Here is a 6,581-nt window from a genome sequence, read left to right on the forward strand (position 1 = left end):
GTGCCTGACAAATAAACGTAAAGTAAAGATTCTAGCGTCTTAGTCAGTTGCCTTTATGCCGGCCCGGTTTTCCCTCTTGCCCTTCCACGCCTTCCTGCTGCAGAAGGCTCCTCTACAGCTCCTGTAGGAGGGTGAGTGCCCCACGAACCCACTACAGTAAAGGTGGTTGGCAGCGAGTGGATCGTGAGGTCCTATTTTGTTATTTTTGCCTCCGAATCCACGGCCTCTCGCTTTGTTTACATGTCTCGTTGCCATTGATATCTTTTTATGTTTTGTCGTTTTTATGTTTGTCTCTTTTATGTATAATTTTTTAAGGCCTTCAGCCAGTGTCACATTTTAGTTCATTTCTTTTATAGTAACTTTTTTTTGAAGCTTTTAACGTAATTTTACTGTTTTGAGTTTGCTTGTTTTTTAATGATTTTACTGGTCATATTTTATTGCATTTTTTGTCTTAGTGTCATTTGATGCTTAACTTTTGAATTTCATAATTTGTTTTTCTGTATTTTTTAAAATTTAATGGGGTTTTTACTTTGATTTTTTTCTTATTATATGCCAGTGCCCAATTTATTTCCAGTATTTTAATTATATTTTACTGTATTTATTAACTTGTCTTTTTTTTCAGCTTAATTTAGTTTGTCTTTTTTAATATAGATTTTATTGCAGCATTTAACACTGGTTTCTTTTTTTTATGTTTTTGTATTTGTTTTTAGTGTTTTCTTTGTATTTGTTTTTAGTGTTCCGTTTTAGCTGTAAGTGCCTCCACAGTGTCTCGGCCAGGGTGCAGTGACCTTTTTAAGTGTGACGTGGAGGGCTGCGAGTCTGTTCGGTGCCACTTACGTCCACGCCCCTCACGCTCGCACAGTCACACCCGTCCACGTGCACCTCGGACCATGGTGCGCCCCAAGGCACCACAGGCTGGGTCGCGCCCGCCTACCCCTGAGGAGACAGTCCTTCTCGAGGGACCCCGCCTTGGGATGGACCCAGGACTCACTGTTGCCCGTAGTGCAGGTGCTGCTGGGACTGCCTGCTCGGACAGTGGGTCACCCGCCAGCAGTGATGTGAGCGGCTTGCAGCTCATGGAGGCCAGGTTGGTGGATCGGCTCGAGGCACAAATGGGTAGGCAGCTCGCCCGCATGCAGGAACACCTGGAGGGACGCATGCAGGCGCAGATGCAGGCTCTGGCTTCCCTCCTGAAGAGCCAGCCTGTTGGGCCCTCTACGGCTACCGAGGATGCTGCTCCGGCCTCTGCTGCCCCTCCGCCATCGCTACCCTCAGCTCAGCCCTGCCTCGGAGAGGACCCCGAGCAATCCTCCCATCTGCCTCCAGCGGTGCCTGCAGAGCCTCGCCTTCCACAACGCTCTGCCCCGCTCCTGTCTGGGAGTCAACCTGCCGCTGACGTGGACCTCATGGGTCCCCGCCAGGTTGGGATCGCTTCAGCGCGGGACCAGAGTGCTCAGTCTGCAGCTAGACTGCCCCCGCAGCCGCCTGCTTCCTTCATGGCTGAACCTGTGCCTCAACCGCCCGTGCGCCACCTTGGGACGTCCTACGGGGCCCCCTCACAGGGACCGTACCCGTCTCTTGAGACCCAGCCTCCAATCTCCACTGCACGTGAAGCTCAGCCTCCAGCCTCTCAGCCTCTAGCCTCCCAGCCTTCAGCCTTCCACTCATTCGCCAACCCGCATGCACCTCCAGTTCACTTAGGTGACCACAGCTGGACTCGTCCATTTTATGGCAGTGGACGAGACGAGGTGCCCTTTTTCTGTGGCGAGACTCCTTCAACTCAGGGCATCCAGCAGAGCCAGGAGCTGGAGTCCTGGATCTCCAGTATAGAGCTGGCCACCCTGCCAGCAACATCGGAAGCCTACATCCGGATGGCACGCAGCCGGGTAAGGGGGTACGCATGGTCAGTGCTCAACAGTCCTGGGTTCGCCCATATCCGGGATTGGGTTGACTTCAAAGCACGACTCCGCGAGCAATTCAGAGGTGTCTCTACGGCCAAGCATTTCTTCGATATGCTGGCTCGAGCCAGGATGGCGGTTGGCCAAGGACCTCTGGATTTTTATCGTGCTGTAGCGCTGGCCGTGCAGCAGGGCGCTCATGATTACCCCCTGGACATCGGGAATGCGGAGAGCCTGATGCAGCGTACCTTCCGGGATGGGCTTCCAGGGTGGCTCCGCCAGCAGCTCTTATGGCACGATTTCCCTTCCACCCGTGCCATGGCGGAGAAGTGCCAGCTGGTTTGGGACTCTGTAGTCGGAGCAAGGCATTCCCTACCAGACGTCCACGGGCTCCTCCGGCAGTCGTCCAGGCTGTGGACATCTCAGCATGGCATGCGGGACGACAGGATGGCCCTGGGTGCGTATAATCCAGGTCAGCACTTAGAAGTAACCATCCCCGGCCTGGAGTATTACAGGGACATATTGCCACAAGCGGCTCCAGTCATCCAGGCCCCTGAGAACACCTCGCTTAATGGTCCTCCGCTGGTAAGGAGATCGGCCGAGGCCCCTGCTTCACCTCGCCGCTCCCCTTCCCCACGTCGCAGGGACAACAGACAGCGCCCCTGGTGTGATTTTCACAGGATGGGAGGCCACCATACCAGCGAGTGCCGGGCAGGACGGGGTCGATGCTACCGTTGCGGTGAGTCGGGGCACCTCAAGGTCTCTTGTCCCTTTTCCCAACGCCGCTCGGAGGCAGACTCCCGACCCACGGGCGGCCGTAGCTACGAGCCGGGATCTCAGCAGCCAGTCGACTCCACCGCAGTTCCGAGGACGCCCCCTCATAGTCCTCGAAGTCGGAGGTAGGCAATTCTCCTGCTTCGTCGACACAGGTTCAGAGGTGACAATGATGAAGAGGAGTCCCTAGCGCGTCTTCCTGGGGTACGCCTGCACTCTAGCCAAAGAGCGCTGCAGGGAGTTTCAGGCCAGCCAGCCCCAGTCACGGCGGAGGTGGACCTTCCCTTCACCATCCATTCTACGCTGACTGTCACCCACCGGACCTGTGTCGTTGAGGGCCTCTGCTTTCCAGGGGACCTGCTCCTGGGGATGGACCTCCTTCAGCGGCTTCCTGTTCGTCTCGTCTTTGGCCATGAACCTGACAAGAGCTGGCTGGAGTTGGATGGCTGCCGTCATGGGATCGCCTATACCCGTGGGAATGCAGAGGCACAGCATGTCCCTGCCTGTCATGAAATTCCTCGGGCGTCACCAGCAACCCTGGAGGACCCTGAACTGCTGCCGAATTCTGGACAGGTAACTGTCTCGCCTGTCCATGTGGCCGAGGAAACAATGGTGGAAGCAAAATCAGGGAAGTTTGTTGCTGCCACAGTTACGCGCAGCGCACCAGATGACACATGCCTGGCTGTTATTGAGGCCAGCACAGACCGCCTCACAGTACCCCGCACTTTGGTTACTGTCCAAGGACGTCGTTCAAGTGTGTGGGTTGTCAACCCCCACCCTAAGCCACGCAAGCTACGCCCAGGTGCTGTACTAGGGTACGCCTCATTCTTGGGACCGAGGAGGTTGTCTGCACCTCCCCCTCTCCTACAGTTCCTAACACCCCTTACTGCGAGTCGTCCAGGGAACCCTCACAGGCTACGGTCGCTCCATCTGAGGAGGAGCTCGAGGGGTTCCCATCGGTGGTGGAGCTCGAGGGCGAGTTCCTTGATGACGACTATGACAGCTCTGCCGCCTGCCTTGATTTTGGGTACGAGGACGACGACTTCTTCGTGTTCCCTGAAACGCCAGAGCTGGACAAGGCCCACCAGCAGGAGACAGATGTTACCTGTGTTGTGGAGAGTGGAGGTGCTAGTGGTGCTGAGGTAGATGCTCCCCATTCCATAGCACTTGAGCATCTTGACCCAGAACAAGAGGCACAGCTGCGTGGTGTGCTGGACAGTTTTCCAAGCTTGTTCTCTGGAGATAAGCAGGCTGTTGGTAATGTGCCTGAAGTGGAGCACCACATCATTACGACGACGGACACTCCAGTGTGTGTACGGCAGTGGAGGCTCCCGCAGAAGATGAAGGAGATTATTCGCACTGAGTGCGACCGTATGTTGGTCCAAGGCGTCATCGAGCCGTCCTCCAGTCCCTGGCTGTCACCGGTGGTGCTTGTCCGCAAGAAGGATGGCTCTCACCGGTTTTGCGTCGACTATCGGGGTTTAAACAAGGTGACCACTCCCGACGCATATCCGCTACCCCGAATCGACGAGATGCTGGACTCGCTGACAGGGCGCACGTGGTTCACTGTCCTTGACAGCCGGTCTGCCTACTGGGCCATATCTGTGCACCCTGATGACCGGCCTAAGACAGCGTTTACTGACGGCCACCGACTTCTGCAATTTCGCCGTCTCCCCTTCGGGCTCTCCACTGCACCTACAACTTTCCAGCGCACCATGAACTTCGTGCTTGCAGCTGTGTTGGGGCGTCACACGCTCGCCTACCTGGACGATGTTGTGGTTGCATCTTCCTCCTTCAGCGACCATCTCCAGCATCTTCAGGAGACTTTGACTCTTCTCCAGGATGCAGGCATGAAGTTGAACCTGGAGAAGTGCGAGTTTGCCAGGCAGGAAGTCCAGCTCCTGGGTTTTATTGTGGGTTCCCGAGGAGTGAGCCCCAATCCGGCGAAGACCTCTGCCATTGCTACCATGAAGAGGCCGCGATCTGCCCAGGACATCCGTCGCTTCCTCGGAGCCTGCGGTTTCTTCCGTCGCCACATTCAGGGCTTTGCAGCAATGGCCAAACCCCTGACTGCTCTCACCAAGAAAGGGGTGAAGTTTGTTTGGGGAGATGCTGCTGAAGTGGCCTTCAATGCCTTGAAGGAGGCCCTAGTAAGTAATCCGGTTCTGCGCCTCCCAGACTTTAGCAAAACATTCGAGGTGCACTGTGATGCCAGCACCCAAGCCCTTGGAGGAGCCCTCCTTCAGCGTGATGAGGAAGGCACACCACATGCTGTCGCGTACTGGTCCCGCACACTGAAGGATGCTGAAACAAGATATGCGGTCATCGATCTGGAAGCTCTGGCTGTGGTGGAGGCAGTACGAGCCTTTGATCCTTACGTTTACGGCAGACGCTTTGAGGTTTGGACTGACCACAGGCCTCTCGTGGAGGTGTTCTCAAGGCGCACCAAGAGCAACCGCCTCAGTCGGTATGCCTATGAGCTCAGCGGGTATGACTTCCAGTTGAGGTACAAGACTGGGACCAGCCACCATGTCCCTGATCTTCTCTCACGGCCAGCAGGTGAGGTACCTATACTCTCAGGGACAGCCTGCCCTCTAGAGCATGTCCTGCCAGCCACAGTACCCAGGGAAACCGAGGATGCTGCACAACAACCACCAGCGGATGGTGACGAGGAGATGGAGCTCACCAAGATGACAGCTGACCAGATGAGGGAACATCAGCTGCGAGATCCAACCTGTGAGGGCCTGCTCGGATTCCTGGAGGAGAGCGGGAGGGTACCAGTTGAGCGGCCTCCCGCTGCCCTCTCCAGTTTCGAAGTGGAGGAGGGCGTATTGTATTATTTGAGATCCTTCCCCGACAGAATTGTAAGGCAGGTGTACGTCCCCAGGCATCTCCAGTCTCAAGCACTACAGCACGCCCACTGTCCTCCAACTGCTACACATCCTGGGGTCCATCGTACTTACCAGAATCTCCAGGCTGCCTGGTATTTTCCAAATATGCTCCGCCTGGCAAGGGAGTATGTTGCCAGATGTCACGCATGCCAGCAACGTAAGGGCGTGGCAGGCCGAGCACCATTGGAAGGGCACCCACTGCCGGAAGCTCCCCTGGAAATGGTTTCAGCAGACCTCATGGACTTACGCGGGTCTGCACAGGGGTTCCGGTACGTACTCTCCATTGTCGACCATCATACCCGGTTCCTTCAGCTAGTCGCCCTCCGTGACAAGAGTGCTGACAGAGTGTTGAGGGCCTTTGTCGACAACTATGTCACTCTGTTTGGCCCACCTGACCAACTCCATACGGACAACGGCTTGGAGTTCTCTTCGGCTGAGTGGCGCTCACTTTTAGAGGAGCTGGAAGTGAAGCACTCCTTTTCGGTGGCCTACCACCCCCAGTCCAATGGGGTGGTGGAGCGCACCAACCGAACAGTTAAGGATGCGCTGGCTGCCTTGGCTCGGCAGGCTCCATCGCAGTGGCCCACGCATCTGCCAGCTGTCCGCCTGGCGCTCAACTCAGCCCTTCACCGTTCCGTTGGAGACCAGCCACTGTATTTGCTGACGGGCCGTATGGCAGTCTTCGGCCAGGGGCTTACGAACCGCCAGACAGTTGACCATGACCTGATGTTGACACGCCTTGCAGACGCTCGCCGGCTTGCAGTTGTGGTGAGCCGTAAAGCACGAGAAGATAACAAGGCACTTTATGACCAGGGCGCAAGGTGCTCAGGCCCATACGAGAAGGGCTCCCTGGTGCTACGTAAGGTCCAAGGGAACCGTGGGCCTCTTGGTGACCGCTGGCTTGGACCCTGTCGTGTCCAGAAGCGACTTGGGCCTGTCAGCTACGACATCCTGGACCTACGGCCCCCACATCGTGCCGTCAGGGTCCACGCCAATCAACTCCGTCCATTTCTCCCTG

This window comes from Penaeus japonicus, unplaced genomic scaffold (genome assembly GCF_977035675.1).
Source record: "Penaeus japonicus unplaced genomic scaffold, GWHDUDI00000001_assembly GWHDUDI00000042, whole genome shotgun sequence".
NCBI lineage: Eukaryota > Metazoa > Arthropoda > Malacostraca > Decapoda > Penaeidae > Penaeus > Penaeus japonicus.